General features: G+C 59.4%; 5 non-coding genes and 2 pseudogenes across 5 annotated transcripts; all 7 read right to left on the bottom strand.

Moving 5' to 3' along the window:
* Nucleotides 1-1,833: 1,833 nt before the first annotated feature.
* Nucleotides 1,834-1,952, bottom strand: LOC146581037 (5S ribosomal RNA). The gene has a single exon (XR_014891817.1). It is a non-coding gene; the product is annotated as a 5S ribosomal RNA (ribosomal RNA).
* A 4,108-nt stretch (nucleotides 1,953-6,060) lies between these two features.
* LOC146581036 (5S ribosomal RNA) lies at nucleotides 6,061-6,179 on the bottom strand (annotated as a pseudogene).
* A 3,554-nt stretch (nucleotides 6,180-9,733) lies between these two features.
* LOC146581035 (5S ribosomal RNA) lies at nucleotides 9,734-9,852 on the bottom strand. The gene has a single exon (XR_014891816.1). It is a non-coding gene; the product is annotated as a 5S ribosomal RNA (ribosomal RNA).
* Nucleotides 9,853-13,684: 3,832 nt separating this feature from the next.
* On the bottom strand, nucleotides 13,685-13,803 carry LOC146581034 (5S ribosomal RNA). The gene has a single exon (XR_014891815.1). It is a non-coding gene; the product is annotated as a 5S ribosomal RNA (ribosomal RNA).
* A 2,085-nt stretch (nucleotides 13,804-15,888) lies between these two features.
* On the bottom strand, nucleotides 15,889-16,007 carry LOC146581033 (5S ribosomal RNA). The gene has a single exon (XR_014891931.1). It is a non-coding gene; the product is annotated as a 5S ribosomal RNA (ribosomal RNA).
* Nucleotides 16,008-16,978: 971 nt separating this feature from the next.
* Nucleotides 16,979-17,097, bottom strand: LOC146581032 (5S ribosomal RNA). Its single transcript, XR_014891834.1, has one exon. It is a non-coding gene; the product is annotated as a 5S ribosomal RNA (ribosomal RNA).
* Nucleotides 17,098-17,800: 703 nt separating this feature from the next.
* LOC146581031 (5S ribosomal RNA) lies at nucleotides 17,801-17,919 on the bottom strand (annotated as a pseudogene).
* Nucleotides 17,920-19,582: the final 1,663 nt, after the last annotated feature.

The raw sequence follows: 19,582 nt of genomic DNA, 5'->3' as shown, positions 1-19,582 counted from the left end.
CATTTATCCAACAGCACAGGCCCTGGATTGTTGAAGATGGCCTCAGGAACCAGCACAGGGCCTGGTGTGTTGTACATGGCCACAGCAAGGAGCACAGGGCCTGGTTTGGTGAAGATGGCCTCGGCCAGAAGCGCAGGGCCTGGTGTGATGTGAGTGGCCTGAGCAAGAGCCACAGGCCTTGGTGTGGTGTAAGTGGCCTCAGCCAGCAGCCACAGGCCCTGGTGTGGTGTAAGTCGCCTCAGCCAGAAGCCACAGGCACTGGTGTGGTGTAAGTGGCCTCAGCCAGCAGCCACAGGCCCTGGTGTGGTGTAGGTGGCCTCAGCCAGCCGCCACAGGGCCTGGTGTGGTGTAGGTGGCCTCAGCCAGCAGCCACAGGCCCTGGTGTGGTGTAAGTGGCCTCAGCCAGCAGCCACAGGCCCTGGTGTGGTGTAAGTGGCCTGAGCAAGAGCCACAGGCCCTGGTGTGGTGTAAGTGGCCTGAGCAAGAGCCACAGACCCTGGTGTGGTGTAATTGGCCTCAATAGCAACTAATGCCCTGGTGTGGTGTAGGTGGCCTCAGCCAGCAGCCACAGGCCCTGGTGTGGTGTAAGTGGCCTCAGCCAGCAGCCACAGGCCCTGGTGTGGTGTAAGTCGCCTCAGCCAGAAGCCACAGGCACTGGTGTGGTGTAAGTGGCCTCAGCCAGCAGCAAAAGGGCCCTGGTGTGGTGTAAGTGGCCTCAGCCAGCAGCCACAGGCCCTGGTGTGGTGTAGGTGGCCTCAGCCAGCAGCCACAGGCCCTTGTGTGGTGTAATTGGCCTCAATAGCAACTAAGGCCCTCGTGTGGTGTAGGTGGCCTAAGCCAGCAGCCACAGGCCCTGGTGTGGTGTAAGTGGCCTGAGCAAGAGCCACAGGCCCTGGTGTGGTGTAAGTGGCCTCAGCCAGCAGCCACAGGCCCTGGTGTGGTGTAAGTGGCCTCAGCCAGCAGCCACAGGCCCTGGTGTGGTGTAAGTGGCCTCAGCCAGTGCCACAGGCCCTGGTGTGGTGTAAGTGGCCTGAGCAAGAGCCACAGGCCCTGGTGTGGTGTAAGTGGCCTCAGCCAGCAGCCACAGGCCCTGGTGTGGTGTAAGTGGCCTCAGCCAGCAGCCACAGGCCCTGGTGTGGTGTAAGTGGCCTCAGCCAGTGCCACAGGCCCTGGTGTGGTGTAAGTGGCCTGAGCAAGAGCCACAGGCCCTGGTGTGGTGTAAGTGGCCTGAGCAAGAGCCACAGACCCTGGTGTGGTGTAATTGGCCTCAATAGCAACTAATGCCCTGGTGTGGTGTAGGTGGCCTCAGCCAGCAGCCACAGGCCCTGGTGTGGTGTAAGTGGCCTGAGCAAGAGCCACAGGCCCTGGTGTGGTGTAAGTGGCCTGAGCAAGAGCCACAGACCCTGGTGTGGTGTAATTGGCCTCAATAGCAACTAATGCCCTGGTGTGGTGTAGGTGGCCTCAGCCAGCAGCCACAGGCCCTGGTGTGGTGTAAGTGGCCTGAGCAAGAGCCACAGGCCCTGGTGTGGTGTAAGTGGCCTGAGCAAGAGCCACAGACCCTGGTGTGGTGTAATTGGCCTCAATAGCAACTAATGCCCTGGTGTGGTGTAGGTGGCCTCAGCCAGCAGCCACAGGCCCTGATGTGGTGTAAGTGGCCCCAGCCGGTCACTCAGGCCCTTGTGTGGTGTAGGTTGCATCAGCTAGCAGCACAAGACATTGGAAAAGAGCCAAAAGCAGTGTCGTTAATGTGCCCTCATTAATGGGCAGCTGCTTTTGGTCTTTTAATACACCCCTTCTCTGGATCAAAAGCGGTTCAATGACATGAAAATCAAAGGCTTACAGCACCAGGTATTCCCAGGCAGTCTCCCATCCAAGTACTAACCAAGCCCAGCCCTGCTTAGCTTCCGAGATCAGACGAGGTCGGGCGTGCTCAGGGTGGTATGGCCGTAAGCTGCTGGCTCCAGCACAATGTCTCAATTTATGGATTCAAGTGATTAGGTGGCAAGTACCTGAAGTTACGAAGACAATGCTATAACCATACCTGCATGTTTGCATAATACCCTAACCCAAAGGCTCAGTTTGGCATTTATCCAACAGCACAGGCCCTGGATTGTTGAAGATGGCCTCAGGAACCAGCACAGGGCCTGGTGTGTTGTACATGGCCACAGCAAGGAGCACAGGGCCTGGTTTGGTGAAGATGGCCTCGGCCAGAAGCGCAGGGCCTGGTGTGATGTGAGTGGCCTGAGCAAGAGCCACAGGCCTTGGTGTGGTGTAAGTGGCCTCAGCCAGCAGCCACAGGCCCTGGTGTGGTGTAAGTCGCCTCAGCCAGAAGCCACAGGCACTGGTGTGGTGTAAGTGGCCTCAGCCAGCAGCCACAGGCCCTGGTGTGGTGTAGGTGGCCTCAGCCAGCAGCCACAGGCCCTGGTGTGGTGTAGGTGGCCTCAGCCAGCAGCCACAGGCCCTGGTGTGGTGTAAGTGGCCTCAGCCAGCAGCCACAGGCCCTGGTGTGGTGTAAGTGGCCTGAGCAAGAGCCACAGGCCCTGGTGTGGTGTAAGTGGCCTCAGCCAGCAGCCACAGGCCCTGGTGTGGTGTAAGTGGCCTGAGCAAGTGCCACAGGCCCTGGTGTGGTGTAAGTGGCCTGAGCAAGTGCCACAGGCCCTGGTGTGGTGTAAGTGGCCTCAATAGCAAATAAGGCCCTGGTGTGGTGTAAGTGGCCTGAGCAAGAACCACAGGGCCTGGTTTGGTGAAGATGGCCTCGGCCAGAAGCGCAGGGCCTGGTGTGATGTGAGTGGCCTGAGCAAGAGCCACAGGCCCTGGTGTGGTGTAAGTGGCCTCAGCCAGCAGCCACAGGCCCTGGTGTGGTGTAAGTGGCCTCAGCCAGAAGCCACAGGCACTGGTGTGGTGTAAGTGGCCTCAGCCAGCAGCAAAAGGGCCCTGGTGTGGTGTAGGTGGCCTCAGCCAGCAGCCACAGGCCCTGGTGTGGTGTAAGTGGCCTCAATAGCAACTAAGGCCCTGGTGTGGTGTAAGTGGCTTCAGCCAGCAGCCACAGGCTCTGGTGTGGTGTAACTGGCCTCAGCCAGCAGCCACAGGCCCTGATGTGGTGTAAGTGGCCCCAGCCGGTCACTCAGGCCCTGGTGTGGTGTAGGTGGCATCAGCCAGCAGCCACAGGCCCTGGTGTGGTGTAAGTCGCCTCAGCCAGCAGCAAAAGGGCCCTGGTGTGGTGTAAGTGGCCTCAGCCAGCAGCCACAGGCCCTGGTGTGGTGTAGGTGGCCTCAGCCAGCAGCCACAGGCCCTGGTGTGGTGTAAGTGGCCTCAGCCAGCAGCCACAGGCCCTGGTGTGGTGTAAGTGGCCTCAGCCAGCAGCCACAGGCCCTGGTGTGGTGTAAGTGGCCTCAGCCAGTGCCACAGGCCCTGGTGTGGTGTAAGTGGCCTGAGCAAGAGCCACAGACCCTGGTGTGGTGTAATTGGCCTCAGCCAGCAGCCACAGGCCCTGGTGTGGTGTAAGTCGCCTCAGACAGAAGCCACAGGCACTGGTGTGGTGTAAGTGGCCTCAGCCAGCAGCAAAAGGGCCCTGGTGTGGTGTAAGTCGCCTCAGCCAGCAGCCACAGGCCCTGGTGTGGTGTAGGTGGCCTCAGCCAGCAGCCACAGGCCCTGGTGTGGTGTAAGTGGCCTGAGCAAGAGCCACAGGCCCTGGTGTGGTGTAAGTGGCCTGAGCAAGAGCCACAGACCCTGGTGTGGTGTAATTGGCCTCAATAGCAACTAATGCCCTGGTGTGGTGTAGGTGGCCTCAGCCAGCAGCCACAGGCCCTGGTGTGGTGTAAGTGGCCTGAGCAAGAGCCACAGGCCCTGGTGTGGTGTAAGTGGCCTGAGCAAGAGCCACAGACCCTGGTGTGGTGTAATTGGCCTCAATAGCAACTAATGCCCTGGTGTGGTGTAGGTGGCCTCAGCCAGCAGCCACAGGCCCTGGTGTGGTGAAAGTGGCCTCAGCCAGAGCCACAGGCCCTGATGTGGTGTAAGTGGCCCCAGCCGGTCCCTCAGGCCCTTGTGTGGTGTAAGTCGCCTCAGCCAGAAGCCACAGGCACTGGTGTGGTGTAAGTGGCCTCAGCCAGCAGCAAAAGGGCCCTGGTGTGGTGTAAGTCGCCTCAGCCAGCAGCCACAGGCCCTGGTGTGGTGTAGATGGCCTCAGCCAGCAGCCACAGGCCCTGGTGTGGTGTAAGTGGCCTCAGCCAGCAGCCACAGGCCCTGGTGTGGTCTAAGTGGCCTCAGCCAGAAGCACAGGGCCTGGTGTGATATGAGTGGCCTGAGCAAGAGCCACAGGCCCTGTTGTGGTGTAAGTGGCCTCAGCCAGCAGCCACAGGCCCTGGTGTGGTGTAAGTGGCCTGAGCAAGTGCCACAGGCCCTGGTGTGGTGTAAGTGGCCTGAGCAAGTGCCACAGGCCCTGGTGTGGTGTAAGTGGCCTCAATAGCAAATAAGGCCCTGGTGTGGTGTAAGTGGCCTGAGCAAGAACCACAGGGCCTGGTTTGGTGAAGATGGCCTCGGCCAGAAGCGCAGGGCCTGGTGTGATGTGAGTGGCCTGAGCAAGAGCCACAGGCCCTGGTGTGGTGTAAGTGGCCTCAGCCAGCAGCCACAGGCCCTGGTGTGGTGTAAGTGGCCTCAGCCAGAAGCCACAGGCACTGGTGTGGTGTAAGTGGCCTCAGCCAGCAGCAAAAGGGCCCTGGTGTGGTGTAGGTGGCCTCAGCCAGCAGCCACAGGCCCTGGTGTGGTGTAAGTGGCCTCAATAGCAACTAAGGCCCTGGTGTGGTGTAAGTGGCTTCAGCCAGCAGCCACAGGCTCTGGTGTGGTGTAACTGGCCTCAGCCAGCAGCCACAGGCCCTGATGTGGTGTAAGTGGCCCCAGCCGGTCACTCAGGCCCTGGTGTGGTGTAGGTGGCATCAGCCAGCAGCCACAGGCCCTGGTGTGGTGTAAGTCGCCTCAGCCAGAAGCCACAGGCACTGGTGTGGTGTAAGTGGCCTCAGCCAGCAGCAAAAGGGCCCTGGTGTGGTGTAAGTCGCCTCAGCCAGCAGCCACAGGCCCTGGTGTGGTGTAGGTGGCCTCAGCCAGCAGCCACAGGCCCTGGTGTGGTGTAAGTGGCCTCAGCCAGCAGCCACAGGCCCTGGTGTGGTGTAAGTGGCCTCAGCCAGTGCCACAGGCCCTGGTGTGGTGTAAGTGGCCTGAGCAAGAGCCACAGACCCTGGTGTGGTGTAATTGGCCTCAGCCAGCAGCCACAGGCCCTGGTGTGGTGTAAGTCGCCTCAGACAGAAGCCACAGGCACTGGTGTGGTGTAAGTGGCCTCAGCCAGCAGTAAAAGGGCCCTGGTGTGGTGTAAGTCGCCTCAGCCAGCAGCCACAGGCCCTGGTGTGGTGTAGGTGGCCTCAGCCAGCAGCCACAGGCCCTGGTGTGGTGTAAGTGGCCTGAGCAAGAGCCACAGGCCCTGGTGTGGTGTAAGTGGCCTGAGCAAGAGCCACAGGCCCTGGTGTGGTGTAGGTGGCCTCAGCCAGCAGCCACAGGCCCTGGTGTGGTGTAGGTGGCCTCAGCCAGCAGCCACAAGCCCTTGTGTGGTGTAAGTGGCCTCAGCCAGCAGCCACAGGCCCTGGTGTGGTGTAAGTGGCCTCAGCCAGTGCCACAGGCCCTGGTGTGGTGTAAGTGGCCTGAGCAAGAGCCACAGACCATGGTGTGGTGTAATTGGCCTCAATAGCAACTAAGGCCCTGGTGTGGTGTAAGTGGCCTCAGCCAGCAGCCACAGGCCCTGGTGTGGTGTAAGTGGCCTCAGCCAGCAGCCACAGGCCCTGGTGTGGTGTAAGTGGCCTCAGCCAGAGCCACAGGCCCTTATGTGGTGTAAGTGGCCCCAGCCGTTCACTCAGGCCCTGGTGTGGTGTAGGTGGCATCAGCTAGCAGCACAAGACATTGGAAAACAGCCAAAAGCAATGTCGTTAATGTGCCCTCATTAATGGGCAGCTGCTTTTGGTCTTTTAATACACCCCTTCTCTGGATCAAAAGCGGTTCAATGACATGAAAATGAAAGGCTTACAGCACTAGGTATTCCCAGGCAGTCTCCCATCCAAGTACTAACCAAGCACAGCCCTGCTCAGCTTCCGAGATCAGACGAGGTCGGGCGTGCTCAGGGTGGTATGGCCGTAAGCTGCTGGCCCCAGCACAATGTCTCAATTTATGGATTCAGGTGATTAGGTGGCAAGTACCTGAAGTTACGAAGACAATCCTATAACCCTACCTTCATGTTTGCATAATACCCTAACCCAAAGGCTCAGTTTAGCATTTATCCAACAGCACAGGCCCTGGATTGTTGAAGATGGCCTCAGGAACCAGCACAGGGCCTGGTGTGTTGTACATGGCCACAGCTAGCAGCACAGGGCCTGGTTTGGTGAAGATGGCCTCGGCCAGAAGCGCAGGGCCTGGTGTGATGTGAGTGGCCTGAGCAAGAGCCACAGGCCCTGGTGTGGTGTAAGTGGCCTCAGCCAGCAGCCACAGGCCCTGGTTTGGTGTAAGTCGCCACAGCCGAAACCCACAGGCCCTGGTGTGGTGTAGGTGGCCTCAGCCAGCAGCCACAAGCCCTTGTGTGGTGTAAGTGGCCTCAGCCAGCAGCCACAGGCCCTGGTGTGGTGTAAGTGGCCTCAGCCAGTGCCACAGGCCCTGGTGTGGTGTAAGTGGCCTGAGCAAGAGCCACAGACCATGGTGTGGTGTAATTGGCCTCAATAGCAACTAAGGCCCTGGTGTGGTGTAGGTGGCCTAAGCCAGAAGCCACAGGCCCTGGTGTGGTGTAAGTGGCCTCAGCCAGCAGCCACAGGCCCTGGTGTGGTGTAAGTGGCCTCAGCCAGAAGCCACAGGCACTGGTGTGGTGTAAGTGGCCTCAGCCAGCAGCAAAAGGGCCCTGGTGTGGTGTAAGTGGCCTCAGCCAGCAGCCACAGGCCTTGGTGTGGTGTAAGTGGCCTCAGCCAGCAGCCACAGGCCCTGGTGTGGTGTAAGTCGCCTCAGCCAGAAGCCACAGGCACTGGTGTGGTGTAAGTGGCCTCAGCCAGCAGCCACAGGCCCTGGTGTGGTGTAGGTGGCCTCAGCCAGCAGCCACAGGCCCTGGTGTGGTGTAGGTGGCCTCAGCCAGCAGCCACAGGCCCTGGTGTGGTGTAAGTGGCCTCAGCCAGCAGCCACAGGCCCTGGTGTGGTGTAAGTGGCCTGAGCAAGAGCCACAGGCCCTGTTGTGGTGTAAGTGGCCTCAGCCAGCAGCCACAGGCCCTGGTGTGGTGTAAGTGGCCTGAGCAAGTGCCACAGGCCCTGGTGTGGTGTAAGTGGCCTGAGCAAGTGCCACAGGCCCTGGTGTGGTGTAAGTGGCCTCAATAGCAAATAAGGCCCTGGTGTGGTGTAAGTGGCCTGAGCAAGAACCACAGGGCCTGGTTTGGTGAAGATGGCCTCGGCCAGAAGCGCAGGGCCTGGTGTGATGTGAGTGGCCTGAGCAAGAGCCACAGGCCCTGGTGTGGTGTAAGTGGCCTCAGCCAGCAGCCACAGGCCCTGGTGTGGTGTAAGTGGCCTCAGCCAGAAGCCACAGGCACTGGTGTGGTGTAAGTGGCCTCAGCCAGCAGCAAAAGGGCCCTGGTGTGGTGTAGGTGGCCTCAGCCAGCAGCCACAGGCCCTGGTGTGGTGTAAGTGGCCTCAATAGCAACTAAGGCCCTGGTGTGGTGTAAGTGGCTTCAGCCAGCAGCCACAGGCTCTGGTGTGGTGTAACTGGCCTCAGCCAGCAGCCACAGGCCCTGATGTGGTGTAAGTGGCCCCAGCCGGTCACTCAGGCCCTGGTGTGGTGTAGGTGGCATCAGCCAGCAGCCACAGGCCCTGGTGTGGTGTAAGTCGCCTCAGCCAGAAGCCACAGGCACTGGTGTGGTGTAAGTGGCCTCAGCCAGCAGCAAAAGGGCCCTGGTGTGGTGTAAGTCGCCTCAGCCAGCAGCCACAGGCCCTGGTGTGGTGTAGGTGGCCTCAGCCAGCAGCCACAGGCCCTGGTGTGGTGTAAGTGGCCTCAGCCAGCAGCAAAAGGGCCCTGGTGTGGTGTAAGTCGCCTCAGCCAGCAGCCACAGGCCCTGGTGTGGTGTAGGTGGCCTCAGCCAGCAGCCACAGGCCCTGGTGTGGTGTAAGTGGCCTGAGCAAGAGCCACAGGCCCTGGTGTGGTGTAAGTGGCCTGAGCAAGAGCCACAGACCCTGGTGTGGTGTAATTGGCCTCAATAGCAACTAATGCCCTGGTGTGGTGTAGGTGGCCTCAGCCAGCAGCCACAGGCCCTGGTGTGGTGTAAGTGGCCTGAGCAAGTGCCACAGGCCCTGGTGTGGTGTAAGTGGCCTGAGCAAGTGCCACAGGCCCTGGTGTGGTGTAAGTGGCCTCAATAGCAAATAAGGCCCTGGTGTGGTGTAAGTGGCCTGAGCAAGAACCACAGGGCCTGGTTTGGTGAAGATGGCCTCGGCCAGAAGCGCAGGGCCTGGTGTGATGTGAGTGGCCTGAGCAAGAGCCACAGGCCCTGGTGTGGTGTAAGTGGCCTCAGCCAGCAGCCACAGGCCCTGGTGTGGTGTAAGTGGCCTCAGCCAGAAGCCACAGGCACTGGTGTGGTGTAAGTGGCCTCAGCCAGCAGCAAAAGGGCCCTGGTGTGGTGTAGGTGGCCTCAGCCAGCAGCCACAGGCCCTGGTGTGGTGTAAGTGGCCTCAATAGCAACTAAGGCCCTGGTGTGGTGTAAGTGGCTTCAGCCAGCAGCCACAGGCTCTGGTGTGGTGTAACTGGCCTCAGCCAGCAGCCACAGGCCCTGATGTGGTGTAAGTGGCCCCAGCCGGTCACTCAGGCCCTGGTGTGGTGTAGGTGGCATCAGCCAGCAGCCACAGGCCCTGGTGTGGTGTAAGTCGCCTCAGCCAGAAGACACAGGCACTGGTGTGGTGTAAGTGGCCTCAGCCAGCAGCAAAAGGGCCCTGGTGTGGTGTAAGTCGCCTCAGCCAGCAGCCACAGGCCCTGGTGTGGTGTAGGTGGCCTCAGCCAGCAGCCACAGGCCCTGGTGTGGTGTAAGTGGCCTCAGCCAGCAGCAAAAGGGCCCTGGTGTGGTGTAAGTCGCCTCAGCCAGCAGCCACAGGCCCTGGTGTGGTGTAGGTGGCCTCAGCCAGCAGCCACAGGCCCTGGTGTGGTGTAAGTGGCCTGAGCAAGAGCCACAGGCCCTGGTGTGGTGTAAGTGGCCTGAGCAAGAGCCACAGACCCTGGTGTGGTGTAATTGGCCTCAATAGCAACTAATGCCCTGGTGTGGTGTAGGTGGCCTCAGCCAGCAGCCACAGGCCCTGGTGTGGTGTAAGTGGCCTGAGCAAGAGCCACAGGCCCTGGTGTGGTGTAAGTGGCCTGAGCAAGAGCCACAGACCCTGGTGTGGTGTAATTGGCCTCAATAGCAACTAATGCCCTGGTGTGGTGTAGGTGGCCTCAGCCAGCAGCCACAGGCCCTGGTGTGGTGAAAGTGGCCTCAGCCAGAGCCACAGGCCCTGATGTGGTGTAAGTGGCCCCAGCCGGTCCCTCAGGCCCTTGTGTGGTGTAGGTTGCATCAGCTAGCAGCACAAGACATTGGAAAAGAGCCAAAAGCAATGTCGTTAATGTGCCCTCATTAATGGGCAGCTGCTTCTGGTCTTTTAATACACCCCTTCTCTGGATCAAAAGCGGTTCAATGACATGAAAATCAAAGGCTTACAGCACCAGGTATTCCCAGGCAGTCTCCCATCCAAGTACTAACCAAGCCCAGCCCTGCTTAGCTTCCGAGATCAGACGAGGTCGGGCGTGCTCAGGGTGGTATGGCCGTAAGCTGCTGGCTCCAGCACAATGTCTCAATTTATGGATTCAAGTGATTAGGTGGCAAGTACCTGAAGTTACGAAGACAATGCTATAACCATACCTGCATGTTTGCATAATACCCTAACCCAAAGGCTCAGTTTGGCATTTATCCAACAGCACAGGCCCTGGATTGTTGAAGATGGCCTCAGGAACCAGCACAGGGCCTGGTGTGTTGTACATGGCCACAGCAAGGAGCACAGGGCCTGGTTTGGTGAAGATGGCCTCGGCCAGAAGCGCAGGGCCTGGTGTGATGTGAGTGGCCTGAGCAAGAGCCACAGGCCTTGGTGTGGTGTAAGTGGCCTCAGCCAGCAGCCACAGGCCCTGGTGTGGTGTAAGTCGCCTCAGCCAGAAGCCACAGGCACTGGTGTGGTGTAAGTGGCCTCAGCCAGCAGCCACAGGCCCTGGTGTGGTGTAGGTGGCCTCAGCCAGCCGCCACAGGGCCTGGTGTGGTGTAGGTGGCCTCAGCCAGCAGCCACAGGCCCTGGTGTGGTGTAAGTGGCCTCAGCCAGCAGCCACAGGCCGTGGTGTGGTGTAAGTGGCCTGAGCAAGAGCCACAGGCCCTGGTGTGGTGTAAGTGGCCTGAGCAAGAGCCACAGGCCCTGGTGTGGTGTAGGTGGCCTCAGCCAGCAGCCACAGGCCCTGGTGTGGTGTAGGTGGCCTCAGCCAGCAGCCACAAGCCCTTGTGTGGTGTAAGTGGCCTCAGCCAGCAGCCACAGGCCCTGGTGTGGTGTAAGTGGCCTCAGCCAGTGCCACAGACCCTGGTGTGGTGTAAGTGGCCTGAGCAAGAGCCACAGAACATGGTGTGGTGTAATTGGCCTCAATAGCAACTAAGGCCCTGGTGTGGTGTAGGTGGCCTAAGCCAGAAGCCACAGGCCCTGGTGTGGTGTAAGTGGCCTCAGCCAGCAGCCACAGGCCCTGGTGTGGTGTAAGTGGCCTCAGCCAGAAGCCACAGGCACTGGTGTGGTGTAAGTGGCCTCAGCCAGCAGCAAAAGGGCCCTGGTGTGGTGTAAGTGGCCTCAGCCAGCAGCCACAGGCCTTGGTGTGGTGTAAGTGGCCTCAGCCAGCAGCCACAGGCCCTGGTGTGGTGTAAGTCGCCTCAGCCAGAAGCCACAGGCACTGGTGTGGTGTAAGTGGCCTCAGCCAGCAGCCACAGGCCCTGGTGTGGTGTAGGTGGCCTCAGCCAGCAGCCACAGGCCCTGGTGTGGTGTAGGTGGCCTCAGCCAGCAGCCACAGGCCCTGGTGTGGTGTAAGTGGCCTCAGCCAGCAGCCACAGGCCCTGGTGTGGTGTAAGTGGCCTGAGCAAGAGCCACAGGCCCTGTTGTGGTGTAAGTGGCCTCAGCCAGCAGCCACAGGCCCTGGTGTGGTGTAAGTGGCCTGAGCAAGTGCCACAGGCCCTGGTGTGGTGTAAGTGGCCTGAGCAAGTGCCACAGGCCCTGGTGTGGTGTAAGTGGCCTCAATAGCAAATAAGGCCCTGGTGTGGTGTAAGTGGCCTGAGCAAGAACCACAGGGCCTGGTTTGGTGAAGATGGCCTCGGCCAGAAGCGCAGGGCCTGGTGTGATGTGAGTGGCCTGAGCAAGAGCCACAGGCCCTGGTGTGGTGTAAGTGGCCTCAGCCAGCAGCCACAGGCCCTGGTGTGGTGTAAGTGGCCTCAGCCAGAAGCCACAGGCACTGGTGTGGTGTAAGTGGCCTCAGCCAGCAGCAAAAGGGCCCTGGTGTGGTGTAGGTGGCCTCAGCCAGCAGCCACAGGCCCTGGTGTGGTGTAAGTGGCCTCAATAGCAACTAAGGCCCTGGTGTGGTGTAAGTGGCTTCAGCCAGCAGCCACAGGCTCTGGTGTGGTGTAACTGGCCTCAGCCAGCAGCCACAGGCCCTGATGTGGTGTAAGTGGCCCCAGCCGGTCACTCAGGCCCTGGTGTGGTGTAGGTGGCATCAGCCAGCAGCCACAGGCCCTGGTGTGGTGTAAGTCGCCTCAGCCAGAAGCCACAGGCACTGGTGTGGTGTAAGTGGCCTCAGCCAGCAGCAAAAGGGCCCTGGTGTGGTGTAAGTCGCCTCAGCCAGCAGCCACAGGCCCTGGTGTGGTGTAGGTGGCCTCAGCCAGCAGCCACAGGCCCTGGTGTGGTGTAAGTGGCCTCAGCCAGCAGCAAAAGGGCCCTGGTGTGGTGTAAGTCGCCTCAGCCAGCAGCCACAGGCCCTGGTGTGGTGTAGGTGGCCTCAGCCAGCAGCCACAGGCCCTGGTGTGGTGTAAGTGGCCTGAGCAAGAGCCACAGGCCCTGGTGTGGTGTAAGTGGCCTGAGCAAGAGCCACAGACCCTGGTGTGGTGTAATTGGCCTCAATAGCAACTAATGCCCTGGTGTGGTGTAGGTGGCCTCAGCCAGCAGCCACAGGCCCTGGTGTGGTGTAAGTGGCCTGAGCAAGTGCCACAGGCCCTGGTGTGGTGTAAGTGGCCTGAGCAAGTGCCACAGGCCCTGGTGTGGTGTAAGTGGCCTCAATAGCAAATAAGGCCCTGGTGTGGTGTAAGTGGCCTGAGCAAGAACCACAGGGCCTGGTTTGGTGAAGATGGCCTCGGCCAGAAGCGCAGGGCCTGGTGTGATGTGAGTGGCCTGAGCAAGAGCCACAGGCCCTGGTGTGGTGTAAGTGGCCTCAGCCAGCAGCCACAGGCCCTGGTGTGGTGTAAGTGGCCTCAGCCAGAAGCCACAGGCACTGGTGTGGTATAAGTGGCCTCAGCCAGCAGCAAAAGGGCCCTGGTGTGGTGTAGGTGGCCTCAGCCAGCAGCCAAAGGCCCTGGTGTGGTGTAAGTGGCCTCAATAGCAACTAAGGCCCTGGTGTGGTGTAAGTGGCTTCAGCCAGCAGCCACAGGCTCTGGTGTGGTGTAACTGGCCTCAGCCAGCAGCCACAGGCCCTGATGTGGTGTAAGTGGCCCCAGCCGGTCACTCAGGCCCTGGTGTGGTGTAGGTGGCATCAGCCAGCAGCCACAGGCCCTGGTGTGGTGTAAGTCGCCTCAGCCAGAAGCCACAGGCACTGGTGTGGTGTAAGTGGCCTCAGCCAGCAGCAAAAGGGCCCTGGTGTGGTGTAAGTCGCCTCAGCCAGCAGCCACAGGCCCTGGTGTGGTGTAGGTGGCCTCAGCCAGCAGCCACAGGCTCTGGTGTGGTGTAAGTGGCCTCAGCCAGCAGCAAAAGGGCCCTGGTGTGGTGTAAGTCGCCTCAGCCAGCAGCCACAGGCCCTGGTGTGGTGTAGGTGGCCTCAGCCAGCAGCCACAGGCCCTGGTGTGGTGTAAGTGGCCTGAGCAAGAGCCACAGGCCCTGGTGTGGTGTAAGTGGCCTGAGCAAGAGCCACAGACCCTGGTGTGGTGTAATTGGCCTCAATAGCAACTAATGCCCTGGTGTGGTGTAGGTGGCCTCAGCCAGCAGCCACAGGCCCTGGTGTGGTGTAAGTGGCCTGAGCAAGAGCCACAGGCCCTGGTGTGGTGTAAGTGGCCTGAGCAAGAGCCACAGACCCTGGTGTGGTGTAATTGGCCTCAATAGCAACTAATGCCCTGGTGTGGTGTAGGTGGCCTCAGCCAGCAGCCACAGGCCCTGGTGTGGTGAAAGTGGCCTCAGCCAGAGCCACAGGCCCTGATGTGGTGTAAGTGGCCCCAGCCGGTCCCTCAGGCCCTTGTGTGGTGTAGGTTGCATCAGCTAGCAGCACAAGACATTGGAAAAGAGCCAAAAGCAATGTCGTTAATGTGCCCTCATTAATGGGCAGCTGCTTTTGGTCTTTTAATACACCCCTTCTCTGGATCAAAAGCGGTTCAATGACATGAAAATCAAAGGCTTACAGCACCAGGTATTCCCAGGCAGTCTCCCATCCAAGTACTAACCAAGCCCAGCCCTGCTTAGCTTCCGAGATCAGACGAGGTCGGGCGTGCTCAGGGTGGTATGGCCGTAAGCTGCTGGCTCCAGCACAATGTCTCAATTTATGGATTCAAGTGATTAGGTGGCAAGTACCTGAAGTTACGAAGACAATGCTATAACCATACCTGCATGTTTGCATAATACCCTAACCCAAAGGCTCAGTTTGGCATTTATCCAACAGCACAGGCCCTGGATTGTTGAAGATGGCCTCAGGAACCAGCACAGGGCCTGGTGTGTTGTACATGGCCACAGCAAGGAGCACAGGGCCTGGTTTGGTGAAGATGGCCTCGGCCAGAAGCACAGGGCCTGGTGTGATGTGAGTGGCCTGAGCAAGAGCCACAGGCCTTGGTGTGGTGTAAGTGGCCTCAGCCAGCAGCCACAGGCCCTGGTGTGGTGTAAGTCGCCTCAGCCAGAAGCCACAGGCACTGGTGTGGTGTAAGTGGCCTCAGCCAGCAGCCACAGGCCCTGGTGTGGTGTAGGTGGCCTCAGCCAGCCGCCACAGGCCCTGGTGTGGTGTAGGTGGCCTCAGCCAGCAGCCACAGGCCCTGGTGTGGTGTAAGTTGCCTCAGCCAGCAGCCACAGGCCGTGGTGTGGTGTAAGTGGCCTGAGCAAGAGCCACAGGCCCTGGTGTGGTGTAAGTGGCCTGAGCAAGAGCCACAGACCCTGGTGTGGTGTAATTGGCCTCAATAGCAACTAATGCCCTGGTGTGGTGTAGGTGGCCTCAGCCAGCAGCCACAGGCCCTGGTGTGGTGTAAGTGGCCTCAGCCAGCAGCCACAGGCCCTGGTGTGGTGTAAGTCGCCTCAGCCAGAAGCCACAGGCACTGGTGTGGTGTAAGTGGCCTCAGCCAGCAGCCACAGGCCCTGGTGTGGTGTAGGTGGCCTCAGCCAGCCGCCACAGGGCCTGGTGTGGTGTAGGTGGCCTCAGCCAGTAGCCACAGGCCCTGGTGTGGTGTAAGTGGCCTCAGCCAGCAGCCACAGGCCCTGGTGTGGTGTAAGTGGCCTGAGCAAGAGCCACAGGCCCTGGTGTGGTGTAAGTGGCCTGAGCAAGAGCCACAGACCCTGGTGTGGTGTAATTGGCCTCAATAGCAACTAATGCCCTGGTGTGGTGTAGGTGGCCTCAGCCAGCAGCCACAGGCCCTGGTGTGGTGTAAGTGGCCTCAGCCAGCAGCCACAGGCCCTGGTGTGGTGTAAGTCGCCTCAGCCAGAAGCCACAGGCACTGGTGTGGTGTAAGTGGCCTCAGCCAGCAGCAAAAGGGCCCTGGTGTGGTGTAAGTGGCCTCAGCCAGCAGCCACAGGCCCTGGTGTGGTGTAGGTGGCCTCAGCCAGCAGCCACAGGCCCTTGTGTGGTGTAATTGGCCTCAATAGCAACTAAGGCCCTGGTGTGGTGTAGGTGGCCTAAGCCAGCAGCCACAGGCCCTGGTGTGGTGTAAGTGGCCTCAGCCAGTGCCACAGGCCCTGGTGTGGTGTAAGTGGCCTGAGCAAGAGCCACAGGCCCTGGTGAGGTGTAAGTGGCCTCAGCCAGCAGCCACAGGCCCTGGTGTGGTGTAAGTGGCCTCAGCCAGCAGCCACAGGCCCTGGTGTGGTGTAAGTGGCCTCAGCCAGTGCCACAGGCCCTGGTGTGGTGTAAGTGGCCTGAGCAAGAGCCACAGGCCCTGGTGTGGTGTAAGTGGCCTGAGCAAGAGCCACAGACCCTGGTGTGGTGTAATTGGCCTCAATAGCAACTAATGCCCTGGTGTGGTGTAGGTGGCCTCAGCCAGCAGCCACAGGCCCTGGTGTGGTGTAAGTGGCCTGAGCAAGAGCCCCAGGCCCTGGTGTGGTGTAAGTGGCCTGAGCAAGAGCCACAGACCCTGGTGTGGTGTAATTGGCCTCAATAGCAACTAATGCCCTGGTGTGGTGTAGGTGGCCTCAGCCAGCAGCCACAGGCCCTGATGTGGTGTAAGTGGCCCCAGCCGGTCACTCAGGCCCTTGTGTGGTGTAGGTTGCATCAGCTAGCAGCACAAGACATTGGAAAAGAGCCAAAAGCAGTGTCGTTAATGTGCCCTCATTAATGGGCAGCTGCTTTTGGTCTTTTAATACACCCCTTCTCTGGATCAAAAGCGGTTCAATGACATGAAAATCAAAGGCTTACAGCACCAGGTATTCCCAGGCAGTCTCCCATCCAAGTACTAACCAAGCCCAGCCCTGCTTAGCTTCCGAGATCAGACGAGGTCGGGCGTGCTCAGGGTGGTATGGCCATAAGCTGCTGGCCCCAGCACAATGACTCAATTTATGGATTCAAGTGATTAGGTGGCAAGTACCTGAAGTTACGAAGACAATCCTATAACCATACCTGCATGTTTGCATAATACCCTAACCCAAAGGCTCAGTTTAGCATTTATCCAACAGCACAGGCCCTGGATTGTTGAAGATGGCCTCAGGAACCAGCACAGGGCCTGGTGTGTTGTACATGGCCACAGCTAGCAGCACAGGGCCTGGTTTGGTGAAGATGGCCTAGGCCAGAAGAGCAGGGCCTGGTGTGATGTGAGTGGCCTGAGCAAGAGCCACATACCCTGGTGTGGTGTAATTGGCCTCAATAGCAACTAAGGCCCTGGTGTGGTGTAGGTGGCCTCAGCCAGCAGCCACAGGCCCTGGTGTGGTGTAAGTGGCCTCAATAGCAACTAAGGCCCTGGTGTGGTGTAAGTGGCCTGAGCAAGAGCCACATACCCTGGTGTGGTGTAATTGGCCTCAATAGCAACTAAGGCCCCGGTGTGGTGTAGGTGGCCTCAGCCAGGAGCCACAGGCCCTGGTGTGGTGTAAGTGGCCTGAGCAAGAGCCACAGGCCCTGGTGTGGTGTAAGTGGCCTGAGCAAGAGCCACAGGCCTGGTGTGGTGTAAGTGGCCTGAGCAAGAGCCACAGACCCTGATGTGGTGTAATTGGCCTCAATAGCAACTAAGGCCCTGGTGTGGTGTAGGTGGCCTCAGCCAGCAGCCACAGGCCCTGGTGTGGTGTAAGTGGCCTCAGCCAGAGCCACAGGCCCTGATGTGGTGTAAGTGGCCCCAGCCGGTCACTCAGGCCCTGGTGTGGTGTAGGTGGCATCAGCTAGCAGCACAAGACATTGGAAAAGAGCCAAAAGCAATGTCGTTAATGTGCCCTCATTAATGGGCAGCTGCTTTTGGTCTTTTAATACACCCCTTCTCTGGATCAAAAGCGGTTCAATGACATGAAAATGAAAGGCTTACAGCACCAGGTATTCCCAGGCAGTCTCCCATCCAAGTACTAACCAAGCCCAGCCCTGCTTAGCTTCCGAGATCAGACGAGGTCGGGTGTGCTCAGGGTGGTATGGCCGTAAGCTGCTGGCCCCAGCACAATGACTCAATTTATGGATTCAAGTGATTAGGTGGCAAGTACCTGAAGTTTCGAAGACAATCCTATAACCATACCTGCATGTTTGCATAATACCCTAACCCAAAGGCTCAGTTTAGCATTTATCCAACAGCACAGGCCCTGGATTGTTGAAGATGGCCTCAGGAACCAGCACAGGGCCTGGTGTATTGTACATGGCCACAGCTAGCAGCACAGGGCCTGGTTTGGTGAAGATGGCCTCGGCCAGAAGAGCAGGGCCTGGTGTGATGTGAGTGGCCTGAGCAAGAGCCACAGGCCCTGGTGTGGTGTAAGTGGCCTGAGCAAGAGCCACAGGCCCTGGTGTGGTGTAAGTGGCCTCAGCCAGCAGCCACAGGCCCTGGTGTGGTGTAAGTCACCTCAGCCAGAAGCCACAGTCCCTGGTGTGGTGTATGTGGCCTCAGCCAGCAGCCACAGGCCCTGTTGTGGTGTAACTGGCCTCAGCCAGAGCAACAGGCCCTGATGTGGTGTAAGTGGCCCCAGCCGGTCACTCAGGCCCTGGTGTGGTGTAGGTGGCATCAGCTAGCAGCACAAGACATTGGAAAAGAGCCAAAAGCAATGTCGTTAATGTGCCCTCATTAATGGGGAGCTGCTTTTGGTCTTTTAATACACCCCTTCTCTGGATCAAAAGCGGTTCAATGACATGAAAATGAAAGGCTTACAGTACCAGGTATTCCCAGGCAGTCTCCCATCCAAGTACTAACCAAGCCCAGCCCTGCTTAGCTTCCGAGATCAGACGAGGTCGGGCTTGCTTAGGGTGGTATGGCCGTAAGCTGCTGGCCCCAGCACAATGTCTCAATTTATGGATTCAAGTGATTAGGTGGCAAGTACCTGAAGTTACGAAGACAATCCTATAACCATACCTGCATGTTTGCATAATACCCTAACCCAAAGGCTCAGTTTGGCATTTATCCAACAGCACAGGCCCTGGATTGTTGAAGATGGCCTCAGGAACCAGCACAGGGCCTGGTGTGTTGTACATGGCCACAGCAAGCAGCACAGGGCCTGGTTTGGTGAAGATGGCCTCAGCCAGAAGCACAGGGCCTGGTGTGATATGAGTGGCCTGAGCAAGAGCCACAGGCCCTGGTGTGGTGTAAGTGGCCTGAGCAAGAGCCACAGGCCCTGGTGTGGTGTAAGTGGCCTGAGCAAGAGCCACAGGCCCTGGTGTGGTGTAGGTGGCCTCAGCCAGCAGCCACATGCCCTGGTGTGGTGTAGGTGGCCTCAGCCAGCAGCCACAAGCCCTTGTGTGGTGTAAGTGGCCTGAGCCAGAGCCACAGGCCCTGGTGTGGTGTAACTGGCCTGAATAGCAAATAAGGCCCTGGTGTGGTGTAAGTGGCCTCAGCCAGAGCCACAGGCCCTGGTGTGGTGTAAGTGGCCTCAATAGCAACTAAGGCTCTGGTGTGGTGTAAGTGGCCTCAGCCAACAGCCACAGGCCCTGGTATGGTGTAAGTGGCCTCAGCCAGCAGCCACAGGCCCTGGTGTGGCGTAAGTGGCCAGAAGCACAGGGCCTGGTGTGATGTGAGTGGCCTGAGCAAGAGCCACAGACCCTGGTGTGGTGTAATTGGCCTCAATAGCAACTAAGGCCCTGGTGTCGTGTATGTGGCCTCAGCCAGCAGCCACAGGCCCTGGTGTGGTGTAACTGGCCTCAGCCAGCAGCCACAGGCCCTGGTGTGGTGTAAGTGGCCTCAGCCAGAGCCAAAGGCCCTGATGTGGTGTAAGTCGCCTCAGCTAGCAGCACAGGGCCTGGTTTGGTGAAGATGGGCTCGGCCAGAAGCACAGGACCTGGTTTGATATGAGTGGCCTGAGCCAGCAGCCACAGGCCCTGGTGTGGTGTAAGTGGCCTCAGCCAGCAGCAACAGGCCCTGGTGTGGTGTAAGTCGCCTCAGCCAGAAGCCACAGGCACTGGTGTGGTGTAAGTGGCCTCAGCCAGCAGCAACAGGCCCTGGTGTGGTGTAAGTCGCCTCAGCAAGCAGCCACAGGCCCTGGTGTGGTGTAGGTGGTCTCAGCCAGCAGCCACAGGCCCTGGTGTGGTGTAAGTGGCATCAGCCAGCAGCCACAGGCCCTGGTGTGGTGTAAGTGGCCTCAGCAAGAGCCACAGACCCTGGTGTGGTGTAATTGGCCTAAGCCAGAGCCACAGGCCCTGGTGTGGTGTAAGTGGCCTGAGCAAGCAGCACAGGGCCTGGTTTGGTGAAGATGGCCTCAGCAAGCAGCCACAGGCCCTGGTTTGGTGTAAGTGGCCTCAGCTAGCAGCCACAGGCCCTGGTGTGGTGTGAGTGGCCTCAGCCAGCAGCCACAGGCCCTGGTGTGGTGTAAGTGGCCTGAGCAAGTGCCACAGGCCCTGGTGTGGTGTAAGTGGCCTGAGCAAGTGCCACAGGCCCTGGTGTGGTGTAAGTGGCCTCAATAGCAAATAAGGCCCTGGTGTGGTGTAAGTGGCCTG

Source organism: Mchenga conophoros, linkage group LG3 (genome assembly GCF_057382185.1).
Source record: "Mchenga conophoros isolate Kocher_MC1m ecotype Shallow Benthic linkage group LG3, M_conophoros_male_GT1.1, whole genome shotgun sequence".
Lineage (NCBI taxonomy): Eukaryota > Metazoa > Chordata > Actinopteri > Cichliformes > Cichlidae > Mchenga > Mchenga conophoros.
The sequence above is the reverse complement of the archived record's forward strand: the minus strand, read 5'-3'. Positions and strand labels throughout refer to the sequence as shown.